Raw genomic sequence first — 16696 nt, forward strand, 5'->3', positions numbered from 1 at the left:
ACAGAATGTGACTCCTGCTCAATGCATCACTTCCACCCTTTGGCAATCGCAGTCCAACCACAAAATGGAGATATGAGCTGGAACGGGATATTTAGACCATTTACCTACTGTAGAAACAATGGAGCTGACCAGGGCCGCCATTGCTCTGCTCCATTTTGAAGAGAAAATGGCCGACCAACTGATATTCACTAAAATGGACGCTCAACGTAAAGCATGCAAAGGACATGGCATTTTTTTATCTTATGCAGTTCCCTGAACAGTGGGGTTTGTGCCGTTGAGGGGCCAACATATTTATAAACCGTTGAAGCTGTAACCTCTGAAGGAGAAGCTGGAGAGACAGAGTGTGTGTGTGTGTGTGAGAGGACGGGTGGGCGGCAGAGGCACATCAAACAGTCCTTGGAGTGAGGGATATGTCACCTTCAGGGTCACTCCATTTTCTTCCAGTGAACTGGATGCCTGTGAAAGGTCTCTGCCCATCATGAAAGGCTGGCACGTGTGGTGTTCACCTTCCTCCCAAGGGGGGATCATTCCTGAGAAATCGCCAATAGGAGACGAAAACCCTGCCTGCAGGCTGACTTTTCTTGTTGTCTGCTTACTGTCTTCACAAAAGGATAGGACAGAGTCTGAAGCCCCCATCTTTCGTATCTGAGTGCATCTGCACGTCCATCTTGAAACTGCTTGCCTGACGCAGGCAGCAGCAGCAGCCGGCCACTCTGCCGTTAGCGAGTACAAACCCGTGTACTCCGGCGGTGGCTTTTGTTTCGTCAGTCTCCAGACTTTCCCAGATGTTGACGCCGACAGAACAAAAAGAACAAGCGTCGACGCCGCACCTTCACAAGTGAGACCATTAAAAGAAGGACGTGTGACGGCATGAATCTGTTAGCATTGTTTCACAGCCCGTCCTCTCCTTCCACTTTCCAGATGTCCTGTTGTAGATGTAGCCTCCCTAACATATGGAGGTATAACTCCTTTGGCACGTCTTGCTGTCTGTCGCCTGCACATGTAAAAAAATACGTTTGACTTTCCTCCCCAGAGGGGACGTGAAGTTTCTACCTGTGACAGGACCGGCCCCATAGCTGTGAAACAGCTTGCGTTGACGCTTTATTCTTTGTTTGCCATCCTCTTAGTCACAGGAGAGCGAGGAGAATTGTCTATTGTTTGCAGGTGAAGGGGCAGAGCCACGCAATGGACATTGCCGCACCACATTAATGCCATAAGAGACAGTAAATTATTGAATCTCCTACATGGCCACCACAAATTATTGCTGATAAGGGAAAGGGCAACCAAACTATTAATCATCACGATGCCAGACAAGTGTTGGCTGCTGTACGGGACACGCTGAAATGGTGGTTTTTTTTTGTTTTTTTTTTTAACACTTATGCTTCATCGTCCAGCTGCTCTTCCAGTGTGCTTTACACTTTTAAGTGGCAGCCTTGCGAATTGCACCACAATTATTTAAATTTGTCATTAGGATGGCACAGTGCAGCAGTGGGTAGTGCCGCTGCCTTACATATCCGGTATTCGGAGTTTCAGCCATGCGCCCGCTTGTTGTCCGTGGACATGGAGTTTGCACGTCTCCATGTATTTACAGCAATTTGCTTCCCACATCCCCCAGAGACTTGTCTGCTGGGTCAACTGGTATTTCTGATTTGGCACCACAGGGGCCTATTGAGTGTGCCCTACAACTGAGAGGCACCCTGTCAATGTCACAGCTCTGAACTGGTTCATGCAGGCTTGAGAATATGACGTTATTAAAAATCATTAAGGCTTGTAATGCCGATGTAAGGGCTGGCAGTGTCTTCAGGAGTTGGCATCTTGTCTGGTACTTCATAAGATTCACCATGGCAGTGTTTGTCCAAGCATTGGAACAAAAGTGGAACACACCTGAGAAACGTCCCTTCTATGACTGCAAAGCTCAGGCAATTAAATGTTGAAGTGTTTCTTTGTTAATGTATGAATTAATCCTTAATTACTTAACCTGCTTATTTATCACCACCTAGTGGCCACACAATTTTGCACCAGTAGTTCCCTCTACTTCTTTCCTTAAACTGCCAGTGCTCACATTCACTGCACTGTACATGTGAATGGTGTCCTGATTTGATAAGGCACTATATAGTTCAGAAGACCAAGATGGACTTCCCTTTGGACCAAATGAGACACTTCATGCCGTTCAAATATGGAGACCATTTGTTCTCGACTGTAACTATAAACTGGTCTGGGATTGACCTCTGAGACTGAGCCCCCCTGGATCTCTGGCTCAGTCCTCCCACTCCCCACAGACTTGTGTGAGCACGAGCGCCAACGATTTGAGAACATGGGACCAGACCCTGAGGGTCTGTCCTTCATGGAAAGGCAGTGCAGAAAACAAAGATGAATGTGCAGAGGATGCTGGTGATTAAGATGTCACCTGGTCACAGCTGAAGTGCCTTAAGACAGTGTTGACTATCACAGGCGCTATATAAAACAACAGTCCACACTACTGATTCACAGTCAAGATGTTTGTACCTCACACCTTTGTTATGTAAGCCATTCTGGGAAAAAGTGCAAGCTAAAAAATGGAGGGTCTTCAAAACAGAGGTCAGTTAAGGGGTATATGACAACATGCTGCGGGGTGTGGGGATAATATAGAGGGTGTAGTTTCATTTTGCTAAGTCATTTTTCCCACAACTGCAGTAGTGAGTGTCGAGGGAAATGGGGTCAGGGAGTAGGATTGAGAGGAAAGCTGGTAATAAAAATCCCGTAATCCTGGTAGCGTATCATATCTTTTTGAAATATGGGGGTGTTTTTAGTACTGGTGTACCGCACAACCTGGCACTATGTGTCGTCATCTGCTCACGCATCCGTTATTACAGGTGTTGATTTATCAAGTAGTAGTATTTTATAAATGCTACTAGAATACAAAATGGCTTATTTTAACAATACCTTTTATGTCCTTAGGTCAGAAGGAGAGCCCCCCACAGGCTGCCCCTCAACAGACTAATTCTAAAGGTCCCAATCACATGGACCCTGTTCACAATAACCAAGAACGTTGAAGTCGGCCATGGAAAGAAGTTCAGTCCAAAGGCGAGGAGGAAGGCGCCGCTTCATCTGTGCTTTCTGTGCTCTGCTCTTTGGTTTCATTCAAGTGAGCAACAGCAAATTTGCAATGTGAGAGTTAATTATTTTTGTAAATTGATTTTTTTTCTCTTTTTTAAGTTATGGAAGAAAACTGCTCAAAAGACTTTTTTTCCTTTTGTATTCTTATTATTATTGCAGTTAACTGCTATAGTTTTATTCTGAATAAAAGCAAAAAAATTCAAGGATGCCACCCCTCCCCATCACACTGCTGTCTTTCATGAAGAACGTGTCACAATGGTCTGTCACCGACACAAAAATAACCAGATTGGTAAAAAATATATATATATATATATTTATTGATGAATTACTGCATTCTAAACATTGTCACCTTCTCTATAGTACCCCTCGTGATCTCCACATCGCTTTATACGTATCTTCCACTGAGCGAAACAGAGCTGGAAGTCTTCTTTCTTGAGGCTCTTCAAGAGGCTTGCCGTTTCTGTCTTCACTTCATCCATTGAAGAAAAATGTCTTCCCTTCAGGTCACTTTTGATTTTCGGGAACAAGTAAAAATCACAGAGGGAGCTAAATCGGGTGAATAGGCAGGATGATCGAGGACAGGAATGTTTCCGTCAGTCAAAACTGCTTTACGGAAAAAGAGAAATGTGATGTTGATTTTTTCACCCAACATTATCGCGGCAACTCGAGTAGCGATTGTTGTGCAAATACTGAGTGGGCGCTTGACAGGATATACCTAGCCAGCTGGTCGGCACTGTGAGAGGGCGTGTAAGGGGGTGTATAATTCTATGGTTCACATCCGGCTTCCAGAAAAGCCCAGTCCTGTTATTTTTGTGTCTCACCTCGTACAGTTTTTATGTTCATGGTGGCATAGTGGTGGCTCTGCAGCTACACAAGGAGAAGCCCGCCATTTATGTCCTGGCCACTCTCTACGTGGAGTCTGCATGTTCTCCTCGGGTTCCTAACAAAGTCCAAAGACATATCAGTGAGTTGGACTGTCATTGCTTCATGTGATGTCTGGCACCAAAACGTTAGCAGCAGATCCTTTAAGTCCTGTAAGTTGCGAGGGTGCGCCTGCATGGCGCATTGCACAGACACTCAATCGGATTAAGATCTGGGAAAACTGGAAGCCAAGTCACACTTTGTCATGTTCCTCAAACAGTGTGTCCTGCTGAAGGAGGTCACTGCCGTCAGCGAATACCGATCCCATGAAGAGTGTATGTGGTCTCTAACAGTCTTTAGGTAGGTGTTCCACGTCAATGTAACATCCACAGAAGTGCCTGGACCCAAGGATTCCCAGCAGGGCATTGTCCAGAGCACCACACTGCCTCCACCAGCTTGCCTTAGTCCCTTAGTGCTTCTTGCCACCATCTCTTCACCCTGGTAGACGACATACACACACCCGGCCATTCACGTGATCTAAAAGCAAATGTAATTCTTCAGACCTTCTGGTCTCTGTTACAAAAGCTCCGGAGATGATCGACTAGGATGATAAGATAAGGAATTCTGAGGAAAGACTGAAAGGGAATCTGTTCAGTTAAAGGAAAAGGAGGGTAAAGGGATGGCACAACTCAAGTGTTCCAGTTGCAAAATGGTGGATTCTGGCTGTGACTTCAAAATGAGCTCCTCAACAACCCCACAAGTACACAGGCAGAAGCAGAGACCTCGAAAATTTTCTTCATGCAGAGGACCATGGAGACGTGGACTACATTGTGAAGTAAGGTGTTAGATACCGTGGCGGTACTGTGGAGACATGTAAAAGTTGAATGGATGAGATTTAGTGAGAGGACAGGGCCTGAGCCACATTGGGCTGAACAGGCTGTTCTGATTTTCCTCCTCACTGGACAACTTGTCACCACCGCTTGCCCCTTGATCTTCTGATGCAGCCCCTCTCTGTCACCCATCACCTGGTGAGTTCTGTGTTTAGTGTTACTCCTGTGTTCACCTACCTCAGCCAGCCCTGTTTCATTTATTCTCACTGCCTTCCTGATGTGGACTCTGCTCTCCATCTCCTCTTCTACCGACCATCAGTTCCTTTTTTCTTTCCCATTTGGAAACTCTCGTCGGTGTTAATTATTGTCAATTAAATGTCACGGGGCTGTCTTGTTGCTTTGAGTCTGCTGGCTCTTGTTTCACTTCTAGACATGGCCCCTTGTTCTGATCTAAAGTGTCTCCAAAGGCACTGTTCATTTCTTGCATGTCCTCTGAGCCAATCCAGCCATCACTCTTTTCGTCTCCATCCTGCTGGACTGAAGGACAGGGCTGCCTTTGCTACTAATTTTATGTTACTAAATTTAAAACAGAGGGTGGTACAGTGAGGCACTGCTGCCTCACAGTTAGGAGACCTATATGGGTTCTCTTCCCGGGTCCTCTTTGCCTGGAGTTTGCATGTTCTCCCCGTGTCTCACCCACAATCCAAAGACATGCAGGTTAGGTACATTGGTGATCCTAGGCTGGTGCCTGCTTGGGATTTGTTCCTGCCTTGCTGGCTCTAGCAGACCCCCCATGACCCTGTGTTAGGATAGAGCAGGTTGGATAAACCGACTGTCTGACTGAACGTTAAAACTGGGGTCGCACTTCCCACGATGCAACTGCTTACTCTCCTCTGCACAAATCCAAGGGCTGCTATGTCTTTCTTGTACCGTGGTGTGAAGTGTCTGCTCGTCGCTGGCCAACTTTCCGCACTGTACAAGGTGAAAGGGCAGACGACTGTCTAGTTTTATCTTCGCCTTATGGTGGTTTGGCCTTATGTGGTCGCCATGAAGAGATGACTTGGGCTTGCGAGTCACAGAGTGTCACCATCAGAACAGATGAGCAAGCCAAGGTCTTGAGCATCCATGCCTGTGGTCCCGTCTGCTTGCAGGCTGCACTCCATGTAGTCCGTTCAACATCCCCATAATGACGCAACAAAGGGAAGAAACTGTAACCTATGTGTCACATCACCTGACGTTGGAGACCCCGACTGCTTGCTGAGGTTCAAGGGTGTCCTGGTTTAGACAGACAGACAGAGTTAGAACTGCAAAGAGGCGGTGGTGAGAAGTTCGCTGGCCGGCCATGAAAGGCACTACAAGTGCCCTTCATTCCCTGTGCCGCCTCACTGCCGTGATTCCATTACGTCTGCTGATCTCAACAGGCAGCCACTTGGCCCCAGTAGCCATTCTGCTGAGCCGCCCCAAGTCCGTCATATTCTCAGCTAGCAGAGCATCTCATTAACATGGCTGGGTTTCCCCGCAGCTTTCAATGGCAGGATAGGAAGCTCTTTATCATTTTTTTTTTTTCTTCCTCTCTCAACTGTGAGAAAATGTAGCAGTAGAAAGTCAACTAAAAAAAAAAAAAAATCCACACTGTTATCGCAAATAGCCTATTTGGCATTTAACATCTAATTACTCGATCTCAGGCCTGACAGCTCTGGGGTGAACGTGAACATCAAAACAAACAACAGCTGTGAAGGGGCTTGGCTGTGCACACGCGTCAGTGCCGACACCTATGAGCCGCACACGGGATGGGCTGTCAGGCCGGGGAGGAGGTGGCAGCAGCGGCAGATGTTCATCACCACACTGGAGATGAAACCCTAATGGGAACACCAGGTGAATTTGCACTCCATCCCTCACAAGTGCAAGTCCACTTGCCACCCGTATGTTTAGCTAATAGCTCCCTGTATCTCATTCATGTCCTTCTGAAAGGTTCTCCAGGTTTCTACTTCAACTCCGTGTCTCAGTACTTTGTTCCAGATTCCCACAGCTGTGTGTTGAGAATTTCTTGACCCAACTTCAGTCCTAAATGCATGTCCCCTTGATTTGCACCCCAGTACTAAATCTCTTTCAGAGGTCACTTCCTGCAGCTCGTGTCTCCCATCTTGTATTTCTAACTGACGTTCCTTTTGCCCACTTGTAGCACTGGTATCCATTATAATGCCTTTCATAGCCATCTGTCCCCTCTAAGCCCCTCTCTTAGCCACTGTCAAGGGGAACTGAAAATGGATGGATGAACAATAGCAACTGCTTGTGCATAAAGGCCTGCAGGTTGGAAGAAGGCAACATTTCTTGTGTTATGACTCACTTTTTCCATTGCTAGATGTCTTCCCGACCCACCAAGGGAGGGTGGGATTCCCATTGTGAATCGAGTTCAGTCGACTGAAATCCCGCATGGTGATTCGAGCCTGAAAGTCAAATCGGCGAGGAGAGCCCCCTCTTGGAGAATCCAGTGTGATCGTTGGAGTGGGAAGTGATCGACTGCGATGGGTGCAGCTTGAGGCACTGTGGTATAGAAACACCGAATGAAACTTCAAATTCTGCCACCTAGAGGCAAAAACAAAAAACTGCCAGATAGAGAATTCTGTCAACACAAAAGGTGCCTTCTTGGTTCTTGTAGTCAGCTCATCCTGCCACTCACTGGCCTCCAGCCTCCAGTCTCATCCAGTTAAATATACTGTGATGGGAGGGATCAGGGAATAAAAGAAAAGCATTGTCATGATCTGCCATTCATTTTATATTTCTCAAAGGTTCTCCTTTGCCTCTAAACGTGATGGAGGATTTGTTTGGCATTTTTAAAAGTCAAAGTATTTGGTCATCACATTGCTTTCTTTTTAATCAGACATTTTTAATGGTGTTGAAAATTACATATGTACTCCTGTGGTCTTTAGGAACACCACTATTTGGGGCACTCAACTGTAGTTAGGCATGTGCTCACAGAGCGACTCCCACAGGTCATGCTGGTTGATGACTTGTAAGTCATGGAGGGTCCTCGTTCAAATTTGTGGATTCAATCCGACACCAAGTGTTACTGTTTGAGCTTTTCTTTTCTTTTTCTCTGTTCTGGTTTCTGGTTTTTAGTGCTATTAAAGATTTAATTCTTACAATTCCTGTCTCGCACCCTGGGCTGTGTTTACTAAAGCTTTTCTGTGTGGTTTCAACCTTGGTTATTTATTGATTTTTATGATCCATCTTATGATTCCGCCTCAAATCATTATGACTGTGTTATGATTATGAATTTTTTGCACACTAATTTTTTTTTCCCCTGGTGATATTTTGTGGATTTGCAACATTTACATAAGGCCAGAGAACAGTTTGTTTCATCAGTTTCTAAGTTTTTTTTTTTTTTTTCCTCTTTCGGGAAAAAGTTAGACTTATTTATCATTATACCATACCATACCATATTTATTTGTTGAGCGCTTAAAAACACAGCATTACAACTGACCAAAGCGCTGTACAGTTACAACAAGCAGGACTAAAAGCAACATATTAAAAATAAACATTAAGAGAGAATTAAAACAGAGATACTAAAAACAGGTCAAGGGACCAAATAAAATAGAGAAAATAGCAAAAGGCAAGTGGAAAATGAAACAGGTTAAGAATTAAAAGCCAATGTGAAGAAGTGCGTTTTTAGGCGAGATTTGAATGTGGCGACTGAAGCGGCTTGCCTAACCACTAAGGGCAGGGAGTTCCAGAGCCTGGGTGCACAGACGGAGAAAGCCCTTTCACCACGAGCTTTAAAACGTGCCTTGGGAACGGTTAGGAGCAGCTGATCTGTGGATCTAAGAACACGAGGGGGATTGTGACAATGGAGCAAGACACTCAAATAGGCGGGGGCTAGACCGTTTAATGCCTTATAGGTTAGGAGGAGAATCTTAAAATCGATTCTGAATCTAACCGGCAGCCAGTGTAGGGTTTTCAAAATCGGTGAAATGTGTTGGATTCTGCTACTTCCAGTTAGAAGCCTTGCAGCCGCATTTTGAGCCAGTTGGAGTCTAGAAAGCGTGGCTTTACTGATACCAAAAGGCAGGAATTAGAGTAGTCAAGCCGGGACGTAATGAATGCATGAATTACTGATTCCAGGAGGTGGTTAGAAAGAATAGGCTTGAGTTTGGCGATTAGCCTTAGATGGAAAAAGCAGGATTTTACTGTGCTGTTGACTTGAGCATCCATTTTCAGGAACGTATCCATTTTGATTCCAAGATTGGAGACAGACGAAGTTACTGGAATGGGAAGAGAAACGAGGCCAAGGGGTGGAGCCTGTTTGCAGTCGGGACTAAAACAATGACCTCGGTTTTGAATCGTTCAGGTGAAGGAAGTTTACAGCCAGCCAGTCCTTAATGTCAGATAGGCAGTCGAGGAGAGGTTTGGTGGAGTCAGTTGGCTTGAGGGAGAAATAAATTTGGCAGTCGTCAGCATATAGGTGATATGAAATTGCATGCTTTCTAAAAATTGCACCTAAAGGCAGGATGTAGATTGAAAAAGTAGTGGCCCTAAAATGGAACCCTGGGGAACCCACATGGGAGTGGGACTGATTCAGATGAAAAATCGCTAGCATGACTCTGAGAGTCCTGTTGCAGAAATATGACCTGAACCAGTCGAGGGCTAAGCCAGATACACCAGCCCAGGATTGAGTCGGAGATCATGATGTCGTGGTCGATTGTGTCAAAGCAGCAGATAAGTCGAGAAGAACCATAACCACGTGGAATCCTGAGTCCAATGCCAAAAGGACGTCATTTAGGACACGTAAATGCGCGGTTTCTGTGCTGTGTTGGGGCCTAAAGCCTGACTGAAAAGATCCATTACCTGATGGTCCTGTAGGTGATGAGTTAATTGCTCATAAACTACTTTTCTAGTATTTTGACAAGAAAGGTAGTTTGGAGATTGGACGAAGATTGGAAAGAATGGCAGGGTCAAGATCAGGTTTTTTCACAATTGGATGTACAACTGCGTGTTTGAAAGCATGAGGAACTATAGCCGAGGATAGACTACTAGTTATGATCTTTAGGACATCATATCGAATCACAGGAAACACATCTTTCAGCAGTCTGGGACGGCACCACATCGTCCGGAGAGCCGAAGGCTTCATTGAGGCAACGATTTTTTCCAGATGGGGGAGCGAAATAGGTTCAAAGCTGGTGAGGGAACCGTGCACAGGAGTGGCTAAATCAACAGAGCCAGAAGAAGAAATGGAGATCTGGGATCTAATGTTCGTGACCTTATCCAGAAAAAACGTGAGGATCTGATTACAAAGAGCAGTGGAGGCAGCAGAGAAAACAGTTACGGCTGGAGAGAGGACAGCATTTAGTGTTTTGTATAAGACACGTTGATCGCCAGAGTTTTTGAGATGATGTCAGCGAAAAACGGTTCCTTGCACCTCTGACCGCTCTCTGGTATTGGGACCACGTCTCTCATGCAGTCGAAGGTAACAGTGAGACCATCTTTCCTCCATTTACGTTCTAGCCGCCTACAGTTTTGCCTGATGGAGCGAGTTTGTTCATTTAGCCATGGGTCATGCTTGACTTTGGATTGTCTCCGTTTGAGTGGGGCTACGACATCCATCACAGAACAGCAGGAAGTGTGGAAAGTTTGCAATAAAACATCAGCATCCGTGGATTCACATGATGTGGAGATTGGTGAAAAAGCAGCTGCAAAATCTTCAGCAGCAGAGGGGGGAATGACACGGGAGGGACGAGTGGTGGTGGATTTACCATGCTCAACAGAGACCAAATCCAGATTAAACAGAACAGGCGAGTGATCAGAAAAGCTGGGAGGCAGAATGTCCAAGTCACTGATTCTGAGACCGCGAGAAAGAACCAGGTCCAGTGTGTGAACCTGTCCATGTGTTGGTCTGTTCACTAGTTGAGAGAGACCAAAGGAGTCAATAATGTCCAGAAAGTCTTTTGCTAGAGGATTAAGGGGTCAGCAGACATGGACATTAAAATCACCCAAACAAAGGAAGCGATCATATCTGCAGGTAATATCAGCCAGGAAAGCTGCAAATTCATCTAAAAAGTTCTTATTGTATTTTGGAGGGCGATAAATGAGTGTGCACAGCAGCGGTGGTGAGCAGACTAGTTCAAACATAACAATAAAACACAACACAACATTATGTTTTGTTGTCTTTCCTGTGAGCTCCCACCATTCTGCTGTCGCGATACAATGCACCTTTCCTAAAGGTATGGCTCTGATTGTCATTCATTTTGACATCGTTTATAAGCTGGCTCAGACGGGGCAATGCTGTACCTTAAAAGTAGAAAACAACTTGATACATGCAAATTGTTGGAGATTCAAGTTTATGACGTTGTGCTTGGCTTTCTCACCTTCAGTTCTTGCTTTTTGTATTGGGGTTCTCTAAATAGATAGATAGATAGATAGATAGATACTTTATTAATCCCCAAGGGGAAATTCCCATACTCCAGCAGCAGCATACTGATAAAAAACAATATTAAATTAAAAAGTGATAACAAAGCAAGTAAAACAGACGACAACTTTGTTTAATGTTAACGTTTACCCCCCCGAGTCACATAGTGTGGGGTCTCCTCAGTCTGTCAGTGGAGCAGGACGGTGACAGCAGTCTGTCACTGAAGCTGCTCCTCTGTCTGGAGATGATCCTGTTCAGTGGATTCTCCATGATTGACAGGAGTCTGCTCAGCGCCCGTCGCTCTGCCACAGATGTCAAACTGTCCAGCTCCGTGCCTACAATAGAGCCTGCCTTCCTCACCAGTTTGTCCCTCTTCTTTATGCTGCCTCACCAGCACACCACCGCGTAGAAGAGGGCGCTCGCCACAACCGTCTTGATAGAACATCTGCAGCATCTTATTGCAGATGTTGAAGGACGCCAGCCTTCTAATGAAATATAGTCAGACTCCATTGACATTTTTTACTTTCCTCTATATGAAGTATAGGGAAAATATTGTAAGCGTCCAAAAATGTGATGTCGACATTCTGATGAATCGCAATGTTTTAGACCTCCCCGAGTCCGAAAATACCATTTTTAGCATTCTGTGTGTGTGTGTGTGTAAACAAGATAACTTAAGTATGCTTTCACTCAGGTCAACCATATTTTGCATACAAGTATTTGGTACAAAACGTAGCTTTCTATTAACTTTTGCGCTATTTCTGTTAAACTGAAGTTGTACTTTACCTTTTATTCATGAGTGCAGAGTTTGATTTATTCAACTTTACTTTTATAATAATTGTTCAATGTATTATTCATTTGATTTGTTCTTGATGGTTCTTTAATGTACAAAATATAAAAATGTAATTCTTGTCTTACGGTTTACTTCTCAAATATCCATCCCAATATCTTATTATACAAGAAAGTCAAGGGGAGAGCAGTCCCGCTTTTTCTGATGTTGGCCCCTGCCAGTTTCCTGCTCCTCTCCATTCCGCTTCTGGCCTCTACCCTCTAATGGCAGCTTCCCTGTGCTTAATTATCATCTTCCACCTTCGCTTTTCTCAGTTCTTTCAGATTTCTTAGTGTTTTTTTTTCATTTTGCATGTGTACTTAGGTGGGTGGGGTCTGTGGCATGCAAGGGTGGAGCTTAACACAACACCTGTCAGCACCCACTGTGGATGTTTGTAGGACACGGCGTTCTCCAAAAATGTGAAGAAAAAACAAAAGTGCCATTAAAATGCACTCGCCATTGAATAGAAGTTTTCACTTCCGAATATGCTTTAAAAATAGTCTGAGATCCACAAGTCGGCGCGTCTCAGCCATCCCCCGAGTCTCGTGAAGCACGTCACACTTGTTACCTCGTGTTGCTCTAACGCAGCACTGCAGTCAGCACCACTGAGTTGCTGCCTCGTGGCAACTTGACATTCATTTCAATGAAAACTGAAAAGAAATTAAAAAGTGAAAATTGTCTGATGTTAACAGCCGAGCTCATGCGGAAAAAAAGAGGCAACAGCAGCCGAGTGAGCCGAGCAAGCCAGCCTCACCACTGTGTCACCAGACCTGCTCTACGGCACTCATCTGTGCAGCTCAAGGACGGCGAGTCCCGTAATTTTTACGGTCAGCCTGTCTGTTGTAAGCAGGTGAGGTGGATGAGCGCCATGTACTTCAGTCATATTCTACCAAGCTTTGTGTCTGAAGACATGAGAGGAGCTCCTGCTGAAATCAGTGGAGAAAAAGAAATAATGTGGCCACATCCCACAATGCACAGTGGCAACGGAGAACGTCAAGTCCTGGAGTTGAATTGCAAATTTTAAAACTTTGTGGTTTAGATATTTGGAATAAACCAAACGAGTGCAATGGGCAGAATGGTCACCTCTCACTTTTGTGCACATTACACAGGGTGAGCAGAACAGCCTGTCCTGGCTGAGTGAAGCAAAAAGCTGGAGACGATTGGTTACTCATACTGGCCAGCTGTGGATTTACCAGATAATGTGATTGGAGCAGGGCCTGGACAGCTGACTGCCATCCCTCAATGCCAAGTCACATTACGTGATGTTTCCAGGGATTTTCAGGCATATACTTCAATTACGTAATCTTAGCAAGTCGGAGACAGTTGGCGGTGTGCTTTGGTGAAGGTCAGTCATAGGAGTTGATGACTGCTGAGCGATCATTTGGATAGACTGCAGCAACAAGGGATAAGAAATGCAAGTGGACAACTGTCTGATGTCTCCTATTTTACTTAAAACAGAATGGAAAAAAGAAACAAAAAGGGCAGAGATTGCATCTGAGCCCAGCATACCTGGAAAGCCTTCATACAGCACTGGCTTGATCAGGCAGCACACTATTGGCTGTTTGGAAAATTAGAAGGCCGGCCGATAAATGTGACGAGGGCAGAGATTTTCAATCATTAAAATTGACACGGTCCAGCGTCGAGATCGTCAACTGTGGTCAGCAAGTCATGACATACCCCACGACAAAAAAGTTGTTTAATATGACATCAGCTTTAACCAAACCTCGGACCTCTAATGGAGCATCTGTGCCATCTCAAAGGCCAGAGATAGTATTTTAAATGAGAGAGGACCTGGAGGTGAAACTAAGACAAGATTTGTGGCAATTTTATTAACTGGAAGTCAAAAAGAACTAAACCCAGGAATCAGAGAGAACAAAGGAAACATTAAAAAAAAGGATCTTCTGTTAGAACCAAAACACATTCAAACATCCATCCATCCATTCTCCAACCCGCTGAATCCGAATACAGGGTCACGGGGGTCTGCTGGAGCCAATCCCAGCCAACACCGGGCACAAAGCAGGAACCAATCCTGGGCAGGGTGCCAACCCACCGCAGACATTCAAACATTCAGGTTAAAAAAAAAAAAAGAGTATAAGGATTTGTTAACCATGAAATAAACAAAAAGAAAATGTTTGTAACAGCAACTTGGAGGGGGTTTATCTGTCTAACTCAGTCAACCTTTAAAACTCTTGACTTGGTAAAGTCAGTTGACTTCTGTGAATGAGCCCACCCTCAGCATCTTTGTATCGGGAACCGCAAAATGGTATCACAGAAAAATGCAAACAATTTTTAAACTTTGCTTAGGTGTATCTTCTTTCTTCTTCTTCTACCAGCTGGTCCCGTTAGAGGTTGTCACAGTGGATCATCTTCTTCCATATCTTTCTGTCCACTATCTTGTTCTGTCACCCCCATCACCTGCATGTCCTCTCTCAGCACATTTAGGCCTTCCTCTTCCTCTTGCCTGGTAGCTCTATCCTTAGCATCCTTCTCCCAATATACCCAGCATCTCTCCACAGCACATGTCCAAACCAACGCAATCTCACCTCTCTGACTAAAGTGCATGAAATGCAGAAAAACAATCCTCAGATCTGGAAACTGTGTGTCGACGTCTGCTAACTGGCATTAAATTAGCCAGATACCCTGCTAGAATCTACACAATACAGTAATCCCTCCTCGATAGCGGGGGTTGCATTCCAGACCCCCCACGATAGGTGAAAATCCGCGAAGTAGAAACCATATGTTTGTATGGTTATTTTTATATATTTTAAGCCCTTATAAACTCTCCCACACTGTTTATAAATATTCCCTGCACAGTTATACAGCATAATCCCTTTGTATTCTCTTAGATATTAGGTAAGATTCATTGAAATTATGTATGTAAACACACTGTTTAAATACAGTAAAACCTAAATATTATTTTAAAGATATCGAGTGTCTCCGATATCACATATGTTACAGCCATTACGACAGACAGGCCACCAGCAATACATACGTACAGTTATGGGTACTCGCCAACAATGACAAGACAACTTGTCCGTTAACAATGAGTTTAGTTTTACTGCACAACAAAGGAGAGCGTTACAGCCCTTCTAAAGGAGCCTCTTCAGGCAACTGTATATCACCGCCGTTGTTCTTCTTCAATCCAGATCCCTAAAGCAGATTCCATCCAGACTACTGCCTTATTACGTCCACTTACAACTTGTTTTGCACCCTGGTTAAAAGGACACTGCGGCTGTAGATCTTATATTCCTTTCCTACTTTTTAAATAAAAAGAATCGTAGCCTCATAGATGCCATAATGGCATCCTACAGCGGTGTATCTTTTCCCTTCCTTCAACAAATCCAAAACGTTTACCTTTTCGGCAATTGTTAACATCTTCCGTTTGAGCTTCGGCACGGCCCCTGAAGCAGTAGCAGATCGTTTTGGAGCCATAATGAAGGGCTTGACTACGCACAAAGATAAACACAAAAGAGCACAACTCTTTACACAGCGAAACACGTTGATGCTGAATGAGCGAGACAAGACTTCCTGGTTAACACTGCATTCAGCACACACAAACTTAACTGCATGCTCTGATTAGTTAGCTTCTCAGCCATCCGCCAATAGCGTCCCTTGTATGAAATCAACTGGGCAAACCAACTGAGGAAGCATATACAGGAAGTAAAAAGACACATTGTCAGCAGAACCCGTGAAGTAGCGAAAAATCCACGTTATACACACGTGGACAAAATTGTTGGTACCCTTCAGTCAATGAAAGAAAAACTCAAAATGGTCACAGAAATAACTTTAATCTGACAAAAGTAATAATAAATAAAAATTCTATGAAATTTAACCAATGAAAGTCAGACATTGATTTTCAACCATGCTTCAACAGAATTATTTAAAAAATAAACTCATGAAACAGGCCTGGACAAAAATGATGGTACCCCTAACTTAATATTTTGTTGCACAACCTTTTGAGGCAATCACTGCAATCAAACGATTCCTGTAACTGTCAATGAGACTTCTGCACTTCTCAGCAGGTATTTTGGCCCACTCCTCATGAGCAAACTGCTCCAGTTGTCTCAGGTTTGAAGGGTGCCTTTTCCAGACGGCATGTTTCAGCTCTTTCCAAAGATGCTCAATAGGATTGAGGTCAGGGCTCATAGAAGGCCACTTTAGAATAGTCCAATGTTTTCCTCTTAGCCATTCTTGGGTGTTTTAGCTGTGTGTTTTGGGTCATTGTCCTGTTGCAAGACCCATGACCTGCGACTGAGACCAAGCTTTCTGACACTGGCCAGCACATTTCTCTCTAGAATCCCTTGATAGTCTTGAGATTTCATTGTACCCTGCACAGATTCAAGACACCCTGTGCCAGATGCAGCAAAGCAGCCCCAGAACATAACAGAGCCTCCTCCATGTTTCACAGAAGGGACAGTGTTCTTTTCTTGATATGCTTCATTTTTCCGTCTGTGAACATAGAGCTGATGTGCCTTGGCAAAAGTTCAATTTTGTCTCATCTGTCCATAGGACATTCTCCCAGAATCTTTGTGGCTTGTCCACATGTAGTTTGGCAAATTCCAGTCTGGCTTTTTTATGATTTGTTTTCAACAATGGTGTCCTCCTTGGTCGTCTCCCATGAAGTCCACTTTGGCTCAAACAACGACGGATGGTGCGATCTGACACTGATGTTCCTTGAGC

At 44.5% G+C, this 16696-nt stretch overlaps 1 protein-coding gene across 1 annotated transcript in view; it reads left to right on the plus strand.

The window, feature by feature from the left end:
- rbm19 (RNA binding motif protein 19) overlaps window positions 1–3307 on the plus strand; it is a 98603-nt gene extending 95296 nt beyond the window's left edge. The window contains exon 24 of the mRNA XM_039772309.1: window positions 2938–3307. The gene's annotated coding sequence lies outside the window, so the exon portion shown is untranslated. The remainder of the gene's footprint in view (window positions 1–2937) is intronic.
- The last annotated feature ends 13389 nt before the right edge of the window (window positions 3308–16696 follow it).

Source organism: Polypterus senegalus, chromosome 12, assembly GCF_016835505.1.
Source record: "Polypterus senegalus isolate Bchr_013 chromosome 12, ASM1683550v1, whole genome shotgun sequence".
Lineage (NCBI taxonomy): Eukaryota > Metazoa > Chordata > Cladistia > Polypteriformes > Polypteridae > Polypterus > Polypterus senegalus.